The 17,419-nt window shown below is 44.5% G+C and overlaps 1 protein-coding gene across 1 annotated transcript in view; it reads right to left on the bottom strand.

The window, feature by feature from the left end:
- The window catches only part of LOC136835096 (zinc finger protein 721-like), a 153,678-nt gene extending 146,919 nt beyond the window's left edge, over window positions 1–6,759 (bottom strand). The window contains exon 1 of the mRNA XM_067098274.1: window positions 6,597–6,759. The gene's annotated coding sequence lies outside the window, so the exon portion shown is untranslated. The remainder of the gene's footprint in view (window positions 1–6,596) is intronic.
- Between the last annotated feature and the right edge of the window lie 10,660 nt (window positions 6,760–17,419).

Here is a 17,419-nt window from a genome sequence, read left to right as displayed (position 1 = left end):
AATACAATTTATTTAAAAATTGTTATTTGTTCCGACACAATATACAAAACCTGGGTCCTTTACATTAGGAGACTACTGGATTACGGAGAATCTGATAAAGTCTCTGAACTGACTGGAGTTCACCACCTTGTCTTCCTTCCTGGTCGTGAGAGCTTAGAAGGAACCGCTTCTGACAAAAGATCGGGTTGTAAGAAACGCAGGATCAGTTGTCGACTTCTAACTCTTAGCATGAAAGAGGAGACGCCAGTTCATGCAAAGTAGGCTAGAAGAATTTGACGCCGACTTCGACACAAGGCAAATACAAGCATTGGTTTGTCTTATAAAGTCATGGTCTCCCTTCCTCCCTTGCAAGAGGAAGGAGTGGGGTTGCTTCATTAACCTGGAATGGAAGAGAATCGGAGTTTCCAAGGTGCTTACTCGCTCGATCGCCAGATCCAGCTTGTAATGGCACACCGCCTCCTGCCCGTGGAAGAGCCAGATGGGGTATAGAAAGAAGGAGGCAGTCACTCTGCTGCCCAGATCTCCCAATCACAACCACAACTTTTAGGAGGAGCTGGAGACAAGCTGGCAAAACTTTGGCTGAGCAGCCACCACAGGACCTAAGGAAAGTGTCCAAGGACTCGTGTGCAACATCCTGAGGCAGAAGGAGGTGAAGGTAGTTCTGGGACCACGCCCGCTTTCAGCACCTGTAACATCACGGAAGATATTCTCGGAATGTAAAGGACGGACCAATGCTGCGGACCTCATGAGCTCGGATGGAGCGCGCACTAGTGTCGCCCTCTCCTGCAGAGTACGCCCCATCGCCTCCTCAATGCAAGCCAAAAGAGATGGTGCTCTGGACACTTCTTTTCTGGTCGGTTAGCGTTGAACGAAGAGTCGTGCCGACACCAGCCGAAAGCGCCGCAGTTCTCTCAGATACGCTGCAGCACTCTAACAGGACACAGTAGCATCTTCTCTGGTGCATTACCAAAGTCCTATAGGGAGGATCGAAGGACTCGAACCATGCGCCGCCAGGACCAAGGGTTCCCGAAGTCTTCACTACAAAATCCGTGGGATCTAAACCGAAGCGAATCGATCCCCATCCCCCGAAAGTGCTTTAACGATCGGAGAGTCCGTGGAAGCCGCTATAACTCGATGCCAGTTCTAGCAAGAAGACGGCCCGGAGGGTCAGATCCTGTCTGACGACTTCCGTAGTTCTCAGACGTACCATCAGGCTCCTTAGGATGAGAGTCACATCCTGTCCCAGGGGCCTGAGATCCTGCGGGCAAGACCGCCAAGCTTCAAGAGGTAAAATCAAGAAGGAGATGTCTACTCCTTTCAGCCAAGACTGGCTGAGTGCGCGTAGCCTCACAGCCAGAGCGGAGAGAAGCCTCTTCCTCGGCGAAGGAAGATCGAGGGAGTCCGCGAACTGCCGGAAACAGTTCATCGAGAGATACCTCTTCGACGCACACCAGCCGCCAACCACAGAAGACGACCACTCTTCTCGCATACCGCCGAGGATTTTCGAGGTATCCGCCATCTCTGTTGCCGCGCGCGCAAAGCCTCTCGCCGCTAAGAGACGGTGGATAACCTCCAGCCAAGACACAAGGGAATGCACTGCCAGGTGGAACCGCCTGCAAGAGGTTGAGAGAGGATGTGGGCCTGGGTGAATGTTCCTCGGCGCCGGAGGAGAGCGAAGAGGTTCAGGTACCAAACGCCCAACCGCCGCTTGGTGCTGAATGAGCCAGCCTTGAGATTCGGGTGATCACCATCGCGAATCAGACAGAACAGGGAAAGGCGATATGTCGCAGATTGTCCCATCGGTTGGAACACGCCCTCTGCAGTGGCCCATGGGTCCGGCACGACAGAACAGAAGACCTGAGTTTTGTTGTGCCAAATAACAGATCGGATGGCTGGACGCCTACAGGCTCTAATAGCCTTTCCGCTATTTCTATTGATAATCATTCGTCCACCACCGGTTTCTGAAGGCTGAGCTATTCGCTACCAGCATTCCTCTTTGCCTGAATGCAATTTTATTGACAGTTTCCTACCATGAGCACGCCCACTATGCACCTGCATCAAGAACGATGAAGCTGTGACACCAGTCCCCTGCTTGTTGACGGCGTCACTACCGCGGTATTATCGCTCATCAGTACCAATGGAGTGTCCTATCACCGATCCTGGAACTCTGGAGGCCAGAAGGTTGCCTGAGTTCCAGGATGCTGATGTGAAGGTGCTTCGTCGTCTCGTGCCACACCCGAAGTCAGCAACCTCCAGGTGTGCGCCCATCCTCGTCGATGGTCCAAAACAGAAGCATGTCCGGAGGGGGAGTATGAAGGGATACTCCTATCAAGAGGTTCCTGTCGTCTGACCACCAGCGAAGGTCCTTCCTCACCTCCTCGGAAAGAGGGATGAGGAAGGACCAGGTCTTGGGACTGGGACCAATACCCTTTAGTCTCCACTGGAGAGACCGCAGGTAGATCGCTTTATACTCAGCTTTTCCAAAGACGCACAGGTGACCGATGACGACTTGCCATTGCTGCCGAGCTGGCTGCTCCTGCCGTGACAGGAACAAAGGTGCTGCCTGCCTGAACTTGCTGACACGAGTCTGAGGGAAACTTTCGCTGCCAATCGATCTATCAGCATTTGCGTACTTTTTATCCTCGCTTGGGGGTAAGATCTGACTTCTCCAGATTTACTGTTTGATCCCTAGATCACTTGAAAAACTCGGCACGATCCCTGTCCTGTGTAGCAATTGCGAGCGAGAGTCGCCAGGACTAGCCAGTCGTCAGACATCTCAGAAGACATATCCCGTGGCGAAAAGCCTGCTGACACGAGCAAGAATACCTCGCAACAACTGGGGAGCGTCGCAGAGCCCTAAACAAAAGCGCCTGAATTGGAAGACCGACTTCGAGGACAAAGCAGAGGCATTTGCGAGATGACAGAATGGGTATTTGGAAATACACATCCTTCAGGTCCACCGTAAGCATGAAGTCATTCTCCCTGATGGAGGCCAGCACGGTTTGCGCTGTTTCCATCGTGAACCAAGTCTGGCGAATGAAACGGTTCAAGGGAGAGAGGTCTATGACCGGTCTCCATGCCCCTGAGGCTTTCTCTATGAGAAAGACACTGCGTGCCTGAGACTGGTCCGACAACTTCCACAGCACGCTTGCTAAGCATGGCTTGCATTTCTTGCTGTAGTGCGGTGTCCTTTGACGATCCTGGAACATAAGTCTGGAGATGGACCGGAGAGTAGGTGAGGGGAGGCTGAGACTCTAAGGGTAGTAGATATCCCTCCCGAAGGACATCCATCACCCAGAACTGCTCCATGTCGCCGCTGCTGCCTACTCACCACAGACACCCCCCCACCTTCGGCAGCTTTTGGGGGGGAACGCCGCCCCTAGCGTTTCCCCTTCTTCTTCTTACCCTTGCCCCCTTTACCGGCTTGGAAAGAGGGCTGAAAAGGGCGGGAGTGACCCCCCCTTCTCGAGGAAGAAGAAGGCTGCAAGCCGATCCCTTCGAAGACTGGGACTTCTTAGGGGCCGAGGAAGTGCCAGCCTGGCCCGAAGACCTGGCCGCAGTGGAATGCGAAGACCCGGAGGTCTTGGCCACTGCCTGGTGGACAAGTCGGTCGCTGTCATCAGCACGGCGCTTGTCCACCGTGGCGTCCACCAGCTCTCTGGGGAAGAGAGAGGAGGAACCCAGCAACGGTCCATCCCGCAGGGCGATAGCTGACTCGGGACCTACAGACCTGGCGAAGTGAGAGAGATAGGCATCCCTTCGCTTTAGCACCAGGTTCGCCCACAGGTTCGCAGTCTGGTGGGCGAGGTACGAGATAGCCCTACCCCCAGACTGGCACAGTTCTCAGCGGAGTCCTCCCCAGGTACAACAGGCGAGTGAAAGTAGCCACCGATACTGTGAAGGACCACAGATCGAAAGCCAGGAGACTGCTTTGAAGGCCGCCATGGAGGTGGTTTCCAGGGCTTGCAGCTTTCTGCTGAGAGGGAGATACTCTCTGCAGTCAATTGTTGCACGCATACCCGATCCAGACGCAGTCAGGTCCGGTCAACTGCGAATAAAAACGCCCTTCAACTGGTGTGTAGGAAGCGCTTTCTACAGGCAAGAGGAGGAAGAAGCTATCCGAGTTGGCTTCAACGGCTTAACTGTCTTGGCGCGAGACACAAGACCGCTCACCTGGTTGAGTACCCTCGTGGACCACGGCAGCCCCAATCAAGCCTTGGGCCTCTTTCTGTCCCCAGAAGGATTCGAGGCGCCATGGCATAATCCACAGATTTGCGTCGCGGTCCCTTCCCAAGGTCATTGTGCTGACGAATCAGCCGATAAATCTCCGTAAAGTCCTCTGTATTGTCCGCACTCTGGGGCAGAGGACCTCGAGTCCCTCCAGAGTGCTGTCCTCCGAATTACTCTCCTGCGGAACCTTCTCTTGAACCATCGCGGCGCAAGATCTGGTCAAGCCGAACTGCCAGGTTCGCATTCCCCACGCTGTAGAATCCTTGAGGAGAACACTCGCAGTTCTCTTTTGACTCGCGCTTCCCTGGAAGAAACCGGCGGGGTGGAGGACAGGCTGAGGAAGATCGGCGCTCCCACTGGCCTTACTGGCAAACCAGCAGAGGCAGTGGGCCGAGAGCGGTCACCAACCCACAGTGATGACGAGCTCCCAGGTCAAGGAGACTGCTTTAGCCCAGGCGAAGCAATCTCCCGAGGAGAGCGGAACGGCTCGCAAGAGCCGAGCCGCGCACTCGCCTCCCCCGAACCAGGCTGGCCGCGCAGACGTGGCCGGGGACTGGGAGGAGTCAAGCGCGCGGCTGGCTGGCGCGAGCTTGCGCTGTTCTTGACGCGCTTGTGTCTTCTAGGCATCACCATACGATCACCACATCAAACTTCAATATCACAACGCAAATATGGCACAAACAACACATACATCTTCCCACCAAAACAAGCCTGGCTATCCAGCCCGAGACCTGAAGCAAGAGTCGGGTTAGTACAGGAAGCCTCCATCTGCTCCGGAGGAAAAAACACCCCTCCGGAACGGGAAGAGACCTTCGAGAGGATGTCCCGGTCCAACTCTCCCCCGCGCCCTTCCACAAACGATGAAATGAAAGAGGAAGGGGTGGGGGAGTCCTCACCTGAGGGAGAGGGAGCAAGCAGGAGAAGTTCACAGGGAGGGAGAAACGAGCCCGACACATTCGCCACCACTGGAGTCGTCGGGGGCGTTTCCCTCAGACGACTCCTTGGTAGGCTTACGACGGTAACATCTCCTCCCCTCGAACTTCCTCCATTGCTCGGGGGACCAAGAGTAACACTCACTACAAGGGTCATCGCGTGAACACACACGTCCCCTGCAAGATGTACAGAGGGCGTGTGGGTCCACGTCGACCCTAAACCGAAAAGAGTTACATATTTTCCCTCCCACCCCAGGACATACATGCTGGGGATAGGAAGGCTTGGTTGGTTTATCCATAACAAAAAAAAAGGTAAGATTCCCACCAAATTATGAAGAAAAGAAAGCTGTCAGGCAGAGAGTGGCGAAGAACAACATCCGTGGACTACGACGGCCGAAAGCAAATTGGAATGTTTACATCCGGGCAGGCGGTACTCCTGCCTCCCGGACAGTAGTTAACTGCCTAACCACCTTGTTTGAAGTTCAACGGCCGTTTCCAGCCTATGCCTGAAAGTAATCCCTAATGTAAAGGACTGAGGGTTTGTATATTGTGTCGGAACAATAACCTGTAATTAACCCCTGAAGTCCATCCAACAAGGGGTTTTACATACACGATCTTCACAAGACAGAGGAAGGGTATATACGTCTGTTTGGAACGGTTCATATCCCGTCCGGCAAGTGCAATAACTTGTTAACGTATGGGTACCCACCCGGGCCAGTACTAAACATGGCGACGGGACATTCCATCCCCCCCTGACGCCAGTACTATACACAGCGAGATGCATTTAACTCCCTCCTGTTGGCGAATGGCTCCCTCTTGTTTTTCCCCTCCAGAGGGCACCTCCCCAACATAAACGTGTCACCTCCATTTCTGTGTTCTCCCCCACCCAAAACCCCGAATTCCCACAGTCCATCTTTACTGCTGAGTAAAGCAAATAACAGTTGGCCGACAACAAACTCACCGCCAGTATCAGAAGCCCTAAAAGTGTAGAAAAAACCAGTTTCAAAGGTAAAAACAGGTGCGGAGCTAGTACTTACAATTAGCTTTTTTTTGTCAGCGGGACCTTTGTTAGGCTAGTCGTTCTCAATTGGCCCTAAAGAGTGAGTCCCTAGGGTATCTCGACCAGTGTCCCAGACAATGGGAGTCCGCGGGTCTCGCAGAGGCCTTCGGTAGATTACGAACAAATAAAAAAAAACAAGTAATCGTAAGCCGTAGACTAAGCCTATAAGCAATGAAAAAGAGAAAAAGTGTAGAGTAAAGCTGTTTCAAGTTAATTATAGACCTGCACTTAACACGAAGAGTGTAGTGTGCCCGCAACAACTGTGTTCGTGCCACTTTGTGGAGTGAGCGCTTGGGAAACAAGAAGCACGTTATGTCGGACCTGACTAACAAAGGTTATGCTAGATTACTGCTTCCAAAGAACTCAGAACTCACCTTAGTTAAAGGTCTTTGGGGTTCCTTCCCTTATAGCCAAGTCTTTTCTCTATCTTTTGGCGTAAATTGTGGCAATGGCTGGAGACCGACGCTTAAAGCGCATTCATTAGAATAGAAGTAGTAGTAAGAGAGGGGTCTTTCCTCTAAAACAGCTCCATCGCTCGTTCTATTTTGCCTGTTCATTGCACTTATTTAAGTTCATTTTCTCTATGGTACCGTATGTTTTAGATAAATTCTTTCTCTTCTTTTATTGGCTACTAGTTCCTCTTTATTCTCCTGACATGGCTGCTGCACGTATCTATACTTGTTCCAAATTACTATAGCATGAACTACGTTGTCGATTAGACTACTTATTTTACGATATAAACATTTAGTATCTTTTCCCCATTAATCTTTTCTTTTCCTTGAACACACTGATATTTTCATTAAATTTCCTGTGGATTTCCGTGTTGAACTTTTCATGTATTCTTCTTTCTCTTGCCTTTTGTCCAAATCGCTTATCATTTCTTTGAAATGATTTTCTACAACCCCTTCATTTTAACTTAAATTTAAGTTTAATTCCTTCATATACTCTTTAATTGACAAAATGCAGGATGCTTTCTGGTTTTCGTACTGGTCTAAGGATTAGAATATAAAATTCAGGCCAAAGGCCAAGCACTGGGACCTGTGGGATCATTCAGAGCTGAAGAGACAATGAAGAGGAAGAAAACCTCGCAGTTGCACGATGAAACAATTATTAGGAGTGTAAGGGCGACAAATCGCGCCTCTCTTTCCTTGTGTTTCTCTTTTCAGATGTACATTAATCACGTCATGTATTTTATCTGTCTTTATTTCAGATTCTTTGTGTACCTCATCTTATGCATCATTGTAGGGCCTTTCTGCCGATATATATATCTACCTTTTATATGCCATGTAACAAATGTTGTACGCATTTTTATGCTTGTCAGAAAACACAAATCGTGTATGGACGCAGCGGGGGGACCTTGGGTCGCCCGCTACCTTTCCGTCCGCTTTTTGTCTTATAAACACCTGTCGAGAATAATAATGACCTTGCCTGTTAAATCTTTTCACTTCAAAATCACCCCTACCAAAATCACTTTCATGCATCATAATAAAGTTTTCATCTAACCTACCCATCTCACAGACTCATCATCATAGAGTTACGGGCTGCTCTAGGAGCAAGAGCCCGTACTGGCACAACGCCAGCTAAATCTGAAACAACAGTAACATAATAATGAATCAGTCTTTCACTCCTGACTTTTCTTGAAGCCTCACACTTGTGACCCCATTAACGGACTAACTACGGCCGCACCCTACCATCAGAAAGCCTTTAGCGTGCAAGGATGGTAGGCTATTGAGTGACATATTGGCTGGGTGTTGTCTAGTTTATTGGTGGTTCCTTACTGAATGAATGTACAGTTGTAGTTTCAGATTTAGCTGGCCTTGTGCCAGCACGGGCTCTTGCTCCTAGAGCAGCCCGTAAGTGAATGTACAGATTCTTCAAAGTTGCTATTGGCTGGTGCAAGCTGCAAAGTAGTTTCTACACACAGACAGGGCAAAACAGAGGCTATGTTTCGGACATCTGTGCTTGTGGACAGACAAACAGATGGCGATTGTGAGAGACATAATAAGCGTACAATGATAAAACATGTATCAATGGAAAGGCCAGAAAATTCCACATTTGGACATTTGCATGAGATTCGAGACAGATTAATGAATACAATGCAGTAGCATAATATATGTGAAATGGCGAGACGTTTGGCGTCTTCACAAACAGAAACATACATACAGTTTGACACAGAAGATTCGGTGGAACATTATGAGTACATGACTGGAATGCTTGCATGGCAATGCAAGTAGCGGTGCTTGTACATGAATCAAGACAAAAATGGTTAGAGAGAAACAGACAGAAATATTGTATGGTAGAAGTTGCGTTCCTTCGATTGGTCCCCTCCAGCTGATGCACAGGAGGGAGAGAGAGAGAAAGCAGGATGCTTTGTCTTGTTTTCATCCGTTGGATGATTCACACACACATGCCCATAGGATCGCAATGCGGTCCCTTACAAGTGAACTAACTACGGTGTAAAGTTTAGGCCCCTGATAGCACCCTACCTGGCGGACACCGTGCCATTAACGGACTAAATATGGTGTACCCAAAAGGGCACGTTTTGGCAATTCGTTCGACCTCTTGAACAAATCGGCACCATTAACGGACTCAATACGACGTATTTCCCTGGGTTTTGGTGCGTGAGAAGTCAAGATGTCAGAAGTAGAACCTCAGTGCGAACCCACGAGCATTGTCTGCACGCCGCCCTCACCAACAAAGCCAGACACGGTCAAACTTCCCCCGTTCTCATGCCAAAACACAGCATCATGGCTCCGGCGCACAGACGCTTATTTTCGCATGCCGTGAATCTCAGACAATGCTACAAAATCAGACATAGTCATGACGGTGCTCCCAGAAGAAGTATTCAATAGAATCTCCCCTTGGCTGGATGCACAACCAGACAAAGTCACATACACAAACTGAATTCCTACTCCATGGCCATGTTCAAGAGAGCGCAGCGCGCATTCGACCTGTTATCCCAGCCCCTCAGAGATGCATCACCCAGGGAAGCCTGGGACCAGCTGTGAGGGTTAGTAATGCTCCCAGGTCACAACGAGAACAGGAGGAAAAGAACAATTGACCTGACAAAAGCAATCTTCCTTCGGCGCCTCTCGCAGGAAGTTTGGTGCCAGATAAGGGATGCAGAGGGCCTGGACATGGATGCCTTAGTCAACGACACCCAGAAACTATACGAGGCCACCTAGGCCTCGACACATGCCACCACCCTCGCAGCTGCCGCCCTGGGAGCCTGCAACCTGTCAGAGGAAGACGGCAACAAAAACGGAGACATCAACACCGTTTATAAGAAGAGACTGCCATTCAGAGAGCACAAGACGTGGCCAAACCCGGCGTGGTGTTTCTACCATAGAAAGTTCAGGACCAATGCCAGAACCTGCAGACCTCCGTGTTCTTTCACAAAAAACGACAAAGGCAGCCACAAGTAACAGCTGTGGCCATGAAACCCAACTCCCCCCACTCAGCAGGGTTTTTCATCACAGATGAGATCTCCAAATGCCGCCTGCTGGTTGATAGAGGGGCAATGTAGTTGGTTTTCCCGCTATCCAGGGAAGGTTTAGAAAAAATACCTGACTCACTACCCTCCCTCATAGCAGCAAATGGAACTCCCATCCGCACTTATGGCACAACGACCCAGGCTATCTCAATCCTGGGGCACAGATACCACTGGCCTTTCATCATAGCGGATGTTAAGTTCCCTTTGCTGGGCAAAGATTTCCTAGGGCACCACGGACTTCTAGTCGACGTTGCTAAACAACGCCTCCTCGACACAGGGATGTGCCATTCCTGTCAGCTCTCCACCGGACCAGGGATGCCCTCCATCTGCTCCACAGCCCCCAACAGCTACACGTCCCTCCTACAGGAGTTTCTGGACGTGTTCAAACCAGAACTACACCAGTCACCTGGGGCTCTGGCAAAGCATGGCATCTTCCACCACATCACGATGGGCCCACCAACCCATGCCAAGTTCCAACGTCTGTCCCCCCAAGAAGTTACAAAACTCCAAACAGGCCTTTGCAGAAATGGAACGCATGGGCGTCTGTAAAAGGGCATCAAGCCCGTGGGTGTCCCCTCTCCACATGGTAAAGAAATCTGATGGTTCATGGAGGCCCTGCAGGGACTATCAGCACCTGGATTTGGTAACAACACCAGACCACTACTCCCTCCCTAACATGCAAGACCTGACAGGTGCCTTCCACGGAGCCAAAATTTTCTCCAAGATGGATCCACTGAAGTCGTACTTCCAAGTCCCTGTGCATCCCCACGACGTCCCAAAGACCACCATCATCACGCCCTTCTGGAGCTACACATTTTCCTATTCCACTTTCGGTCTCAGGAATGCAGGCGCCACTTTCCAGCGCCTGATGGATACCATCTTGGGAGATCTGCCCTTCTGCATCTGCTACATCGATGACATCCTCATTTTGTCCAGGTCCCCAGAGGAACACCTTCACCACATCTGTGCCGTCGTGAAATGCCTGCAGGAAAGCGGAATTGTTGTCAGGTTCGACAAGTGCATATTCGGGAAAGAAAAAGTAGACTTTCTGGGCCACAAGATTTCCCCAACAGGAGTGCGCCCCACCGCCTCTAAAGTGAAAGCTATAGAAAATTTTCTGGAACCACAAACCATCAAGGCCCTTCAGGAGTTTCTTGGGATGATAAACTACTACCAGTGCTTCATCCCAGATGTTGCCCACATCATGTACCCACTGATGTCAATAATGAAGGGAAAACCAAAAACACTAACGTGGGAAGCTCCACAGCAGCAGGTATTCATCCAGACGAAAAAGGCCCTCTCCAGTGCCACCACCTTAATTCACCACAACCCCGTCGCTGCCCTCAGATTGACAACGGACGCCAGCAACATCACCTGCGGTGCAGTACTCGAGCAACTGGTGATTTTACCTGTCTTTATTTCAGACTCTTTGTGTACCTCATGTTATACATCATTGTACGGCCTTTCTGCTGATATGTATATCTACCTTTTATATGCCATGTAACAAATGTTGTACGTATTTTTATGCTTGTCAGAAAACACAAATCATGTATGGACGCAGCTGGGGGCCTTGGGTCACCAGCTACCTTTCTGTCCGCTTTTTGTCTTATAAACACCTGTCAAGAATGATAAAGAATCAGTCTTCCACTCCTGACTTTTCCTGAAGCCTCACAGGAAAAAAAAGAATATGTACAGTACACGAGTGGAGGTAGAGAATTAGGAGTGAAAGAGGCTGCAGCCAGGAGCAGAAGGGATGCTGCAAGCAACCACCCTTAAAGAATGCCTGCATTGCACCACGTGAGGCACACTGACGGCACTACCCCCATAAGGGACATACTCGTCTGAGGCCATTTAATAGTGTCGAGGGTAATGCTTTATATAGAATAGTTTGTTCTTTATATCCCCTGAGTGGTAGAATGAAGCCCTTATTTCAGGTCGTAAAGCATAGGTTTTTGAATACCTTGGTGCCTTTAGTACTGTCTTGTAAACTTGACTATCTACTTTATGTAATTAATTAATTGATTTTGTGCCAAGCTTCATTGTTTTCATGGAACAGAACGTTGGCATTGCTAGCAGCTTCCAGTAGAACTTCCTTGTCATCACCATACCGCAACTTTTGCTTATGACTGAGTCATCCATGGTTGCCATTTGTTTTGCCTGAATCTGAGTATTCTTATCCCTTCAGTATACTGCATGTCTTCTATGTCATCTATACTGTACCAGTCACTGATATTAATATATTACTTTTATGAATAACTTTTATGTATGCAGTATTCTAACATATACAAGTTATCAATCCCTCTTCTTTGAGCAGTGAAATCTGGTGGCAGTTCATGAGTTCTCCCCCCTATTTCTGTTGTGCATTTTTATTTTGTCTTCATGGGGATTTGTATGATACATTCGTAATTGCTATTGGCCTGAGATCTTTTACTGTGGAGTATAGCTTCTCTGGCGTGAGGACTGTTTTAGACTTACATCAGCTGTTCTGTGTAATCCCTTCTTTGTAAGAATGGAGCACTGTGTAAACAATTTGAATATATAATCAGTCTTAACCTGTCTGGCCCTGATGCTTCACTGGTTTTCATCTCCAATTGGATTTTCACGTTTTCTTAGTTACAGTAATCTCCCATGGGTTTAATTTCCGTGAAGGTTACGTTGAATATTGTGTCAATATGTTCATGCAATGCACTATGGAGGAACATTTGGTATTCGTTCTGTTTCAGGCTCGTCTAAGGTCTATGTAATTTTTTATATTCATCTGTTGTATTCTCATTATACATTTCTTTGATTTTCCTGTCAGCATTCTAGAACGCTGCCTTCAGAATTTTACGATATTTGATGCTAAGTGCTCTTCTTTAATCTCTTGCTTATTCTCATCTTATACCCTGATCTATTCTATCAGTATATTCCCATATCTGCTTTATCATTCATTATCTCCTTTTCTTCTTCATATCTTTCAAATGCTTGTTTACTATTATAGGTACTTTCTGTTTCTGTCTGTAATATGCTTCATCCTATCTTTCCTTTTCTTCTGTGTCTCACGCCTTTCTCAAAAAAGAAAATTGTTGGTTTGAATACCTTTATTCTATAAGCTCATATAAATAATAAGATATGCTTTTTAGATGAGGGCAAGGCGCAGACAGAGCATCGAGGCAGTAAGTAGTAACATCGTAGCTGTCGAGACCTGAGAGAGCCCACAGCTCATGCATTGAAAAAATCCTACATCTCCCTCCAAGAATTTGGCAATGACAATATCCTTTTTAACTCATTATTTTTTGCACAAAATTCACAAGTAAATAAATAATTAATGAGTAACTATCAAACAGACATCTTAAGATAAACTTAGAGGAACAAAACAAAACAAAAAATTGTAATAAATAATCGAGAACGTTTGCCAGTACAAGCATGTACTGAGACAAAACATGATGACATTAACTCTCGACTATTTGTTTAAGCACAAGAAAATCTCTTTGGCAGGCAAAATTATCAATAAATCCATGTGTTTAACATACAAAATCTGTCATACATGCAGGTTTGGATTTATTTCTTACAGGGTGTAATGGCAAAGTGGGTGTGGGAGGCGAACCACTTACAGCAGGCAACCAGTTGATTTTTCTCAGGTGTCTTCGGTTGAGCAAGGATAAGTGGCCACCGCCATCTAATCTTATTGTGCACTGACGGTGTGGGAGAGTTTCTGTCACAACACCTGCTCTGTCCCACCTGTTGGAAGCCTAATTTTGGATTCGAACATGGTCACCAGTCTTGAGGGGCATCAGCAGTCTGCACGGGGATGTCCATGGAGCATAGTTTTTCTTGTGCTTTTGCCATTTCCAGCTCCCATTTTCTGAGTGCCCGGTGCCAGTGCCTGCATGGTTACCTTATAGTGTCATCTGGCTGTGAGCACACCATCTCATAACTGTCTGCTGGTAACGAGTTGCGCTGGAGACTTATTCACCCCACATAGGGGAGTGTTAAGGTACTGGAGGACGGCAAGTGATACTTTACCATTATCGAGACTCCCTCCTCCTCCAGTGTTGGCTCTAATTATTTTCCCTGCAGTCTTGACAGCTGCCTCTGCTACTATTTGACCATGGGTAGTGGACTGAGGTGCCTCACCTCACCTCCTGAATAATGTGAGCATTCCGTCACTTAGATTAGTACCCCTGTCTGTGGAGATCTGCTCGGGTGTCCCACAACGAGTGCAGTATTTTCTCAGTTGTGTCATCAGCTTGGAAGAAGTCGCGCTGTTTGGGATATGGGCTATGTCTAGACATCCAGTTAACCTGTCTGCATAGGCCATGTACATCTGGCCCGCCATCTGAAACAAGTCCTCTACTGTGCACTGAGAGGCGTAGCCCGGGGGCGGTGTGGGGTTCATCGCTTCTGTAGGTAGTGATGTCGCATGTATGTTGCATGAGGTACAGGTCGATCTGCGGTGTTGTAAGTCACCTTCACACCTGACCAGTAACCAGAGTGCTGGGCCCTTCGCAACATGGAGTCAAGGCTTTGATGATCAGCAAGCAAATTACTTGCCACTTGCCGTCGGAGTCTTTTTGGGATAAGTAAACGGGAACATCCTTGATCATAAGCGTACATAATTAATTCACTGGCAATGGCCAAGTGGTCCCTGACGCTGTAGAATGGGTGTAGACGTGCTATTTTTTGCTACTTCTGCTGGTTCCAGTCTCCAGCTAATACCTTAGCCATTAATAACTGATAAACTGGATCATCGCTTGCCGCCCCCTTGATGGTCTCTTCATCCATGATTTGTCCGTCATGGTCTAGGGCTTCAGTGGCAGAGGAAACTACCGCAATCGTTAGGTTTTTGTCCAGCTCGGTGTCGTCTACCCCAGGTGTTGTCCTATGGGCAGTGAATCATAACAGGAAATCGGCGACGCAATTCCTTTTTCCCGGCAGATACTTGACATGGAATTTGAACTGTAGGGTTTTTTGTTTAGTCCCAGGGCCTTAATACCTAGAAACTTAACGAGTGGGCGGTGGTTAGGTTAACTTTTGACTCACATCTTGCTTTGAGAAACATTTAATGTCAGTGTTAGAAAATACCGCACAAAAGTTAATTATTCTACGTAAGGTCTCATATTTTATAAGAGTGATAAAATCAGTGCAACCTGTTTTGGGTCGTTTCTCCTTCCTTTACGAGAATACTGTTCTCCGGTATGGATGTCTGCTTCTGCCAGATTTATCTCTTTTAGATAGAGTGCTCCGTATTGGTAGGTTGCCGTTTCCTAATATTAGCAGTTATGACTTGGACCATTGATAGATGGTCTCTTGTTTGTCAATTTTTTATAAGTTATATTTTAAAAGAGATCTTTCACATTCACAGTTGGTCCCTAAAACCCCTTATCCTGCCGAGAGCAACTGGATTTGCTGAATATAAGCACCAATATGCAGTAAATGTGCCGCTGTTGGACTCCTCAGCTCCGGAGGTCCTTTCTTCCTCACACTGTTGGACTGTGGAACACGCCCTGAGGATATCCAGCAATTGGAACTTTTGGTGATAGAAATTCACTTCTCGCTATAATGTGGTTCGGATTCCACAATAAGCTGTAGGTCCCATTGCTAAGTAACCAATTGGTTCTTAGCCACGTAAAATAAGTCTAATCCTTCGGGCCAGCCCTAGGAGAGCTGTTAATCAGCTCAGTGGTCTGGTAAAACTAAGGTATACTTTTTTTTATCAGGAGTTCAAGCGAAGATCCAATTCATTATTACTCTAACACAATTCTTCTTGCATTCTGATAATTTACTTACATTTTTATATATTTATTAATTTGTTAATTCATTTTTTTAATAAGTGAGATCTCTTCTTTTTGTATTTCCCTTTATCTCCTCTTACCTCTTTCCAGCGAACTCCATATTCTTTGGAAGCTTGAATTGCAAGTCAATGGGGACCCCTTGTCGGCTTGTTCTATGTGAAGAGGGTTTATATTCTGAATAACAACAATAATAATAATAATTTACTTTTATTTTTGTACCTTTTATATTCATTTTCTATGTTCCTCATTTGAATTATATTTTAAGTTTTTTATTTTTATTTTCATATCTATAACCCTAATTTTCATTATTGTTATTCTTAATATTTCATTGTTTTTCATTGATATATTATTTTTAGTTTTAAAAATAAAAATAATGTAACAAATTTTTTCATTACTCTAATTTTTATGCTTTCATCATTAGCTTCATTATATTTTTAATTTTGGAATCTATTACTTTCAATTTTTTAGTATTTTTATTACTCTTTATAATTGTTTATTTTATCTTTTAAATTTTCTCCCTTTAATTTCCTCCTTAATTTTGTATTTTTGTTTTAATCTTTTATTTCTATTTTACCTTGACATTTATTCTGTTATCATTTTTTGTTTCAATTACTTAAGTTTAAGTTTTTGCTTTTTTCATTTTTATATTTTATATTTTTTATGTTTTAAATTTTCGTATTTTTTGTTGTCTAAATTGTCATGATTTTTTTATTTTTATTAATATCAGTTAAATACATTCATTATTTTTATTTGTCTTATTTATTATTACTTTTTTATTTATATTATTAATTTCCTTTTTATTTGTTTATTTTTTATTTCGCTTATGTTTATTGTTATATTTGCTTGTAAGTTTAGCTTATTTTTTATATCTAAATTATTTTTATTTTATTTCTCTTATCTGTTTCTTATTTTTATGATTTTATTTTAATTTCTTATTTCAATTTTTGTTATTGTTATTTTTATTTTTTTATTTCTTTCCATTTGTATTTTACTTTATATTTTATTAATTTTAATTTAATTACCTATGTTTTTTATTGTTTTTAATTTTATTTTTAATTTATTTTATTTTTATTTTTGTACCTTTTATTTTCATTTTTCATATTTTATTTATTTGTCTTTATTTCTATTGTTGGTAGCTTTCATGTCCATTGTTTCTATTTGGTTATCTTTATCATTTTGATTTTTTATATTAATTGCTTTTTATTTTGTATTAATCTTTTAGTTTTATTTTCAATTTAATTATTTTCATTTCTTCATTTTATATTCTTATTATCTTAATTTTTCCTATAATTTTTGTGTTAATTCAGTTTTCTATTTAAAAAATTTTATTGGTATTTTCAGTTTATACTTTCAGTATCACTATTTGATCTTTTTCGATGCTCATATTTTAATTTAATGTATACAGTTTTTGCTACAGTTTTTTCATATTTTTATTCTTATTTTCAATATGTAATGGTTAGGTCATATTATGCGTGTTTTTGTATTGTCATCATTATTTTGGTTTTTGCCATTTTTTCCTTTTTCTGTTTCTAATTTTCAGATTTTCTAAATTTTCTGTTTCTAGCATTTCTATTTTTACATTTTCTGAAAATTTTCTTTCTCTTTTCTATAATTTTTACTTTTTTTTTACTATTTTATGTTATAATTTAATTTTTAATATTATTTGTTTTCTTTTCCTTTTTATTATTTTTAGATTTAATTTTTATATTTATTATTTTTCGTATTTTTTATGAATTTTATTTCAATTTTTAAAATCTTTATTGTTGTTTTATTAGTTTCATTGTTCTTTTTACTATATCTTTATTATTAATAGTTTTGTTGTTAGTTTTTCTCTTTCGCACTATTTTTATTTTCAATTGATTTAATTTCTAAAAGATTTCATTTTTATAATTTTTATTATTTATTTATTTATTTACATTTTTTTTTTTTT

The sequence above is a fragment of the Macrobrachium rosenbergii genome, chromosome 54 (genome assembly GCF_040412425.1).
Source record: "Macrobrachium rosenbergii isolate ZJJX-2024 chromosome 54, ASM4041242v1, whole genome shotgun sequence".
In the NCBI taxonomy this organism is placed as follows: domain Eukaryota; kingdom Metazoa; phylum Arthropoda; class Malacostraca; order Decapoda; family Palaemonidae; genus Macrobrachium; species Macrobrachium rosenbergii.
This window is presented reverse-complemented; position numbering and strand designations above follow the sequence as displayed.